Consider the following 933-nt stretch of genomic DNA (forward strand, 5'->3'; position numbering starts at 1 on the left):
TCACTTTCTACTTTTATAGACTAGTTTTATCTTCCATGGCAGTAAAAGGTTGCTACAGAATCTCAGACTTTTCACCTATATACCATACTAATCAGAGTAAAAACAGTGTGTATCGTATGCAAATGAGTTGCACGTCACTCTGATAAGACCAAACCTAACCAATCAGAGGCCAGTGCAATGCCATGCACTGATCGACTTAGGCTCATGTCATTGCTCATCCCTGAACTAATCTTTGTGGCAAGGGATACTATTGCCTTATGTCAAATATAGGCTATGCAGAGAGCTGGGGAAGATGTCAAGCCTACTCCCTGGGAGCAGAATAGATGCTGGAAAAGCAATTATGTCCATTACAGCACTGTGTCTGTACCTAATTAGAGAAAACTACATCTTAAAGATCAAGTGGCAGAGCCAGTAAGTGGTAGAGCCTGTACTCAAAGCAAGATCTACCTGAATCCAAAGCCAACAATGTCAGTTAAACTACATCTCAGTGACCACACATCACCATAAATTCCTCATAATCCCTGATATTTTCTCTCTATTAAAGAGGGTATGTTTTTAAATGAGTTGATCAAAAGCAAATGTTCAGGCAAGAGGATAAACATTAAGGGGATTCATAAGGAATAGAAAGATAAGATTTCTTCCCTTCTCACACTTTTTACTACTTTCTCTCCTCAGCGGAAAATAGTGGGACTTCTGGCATAGTAACACTCCAAGGTTGTGCTATGAAAAAGAGTACAATTTAGTAAGAGCAAAGTTGATTTGTCTCATACATGCACCATTCTGATTAACTTTGAAAAGCTTAAAATCTGCTAGGTGAGATTTACCCCTGCCCTCCAGGATTATCTTAAACTGAGACCTTCTTCCAAGAGGGAGTCAAGACCTAGAGATGAACAGAGAGAGGCAAAAAACAGTGGAGGCAACCAATGTGAGGTG

The sequence above is a fragment of the Neomonachus schauinslandi genome, chromosome 2 (assembly GCF_002201575.2).
Source record: "Neomonachus schauinslandi chromosome 2, ASM220157v2, whole genome shotgun sequence".
NCBI classification, from domain to species: domain Eukaryota; kingdom Metazoa; phylum Chordata; class Mammalia; order Carnivora; family Phocidae; genus Neomonachus; species Neomonachus schauinslandi.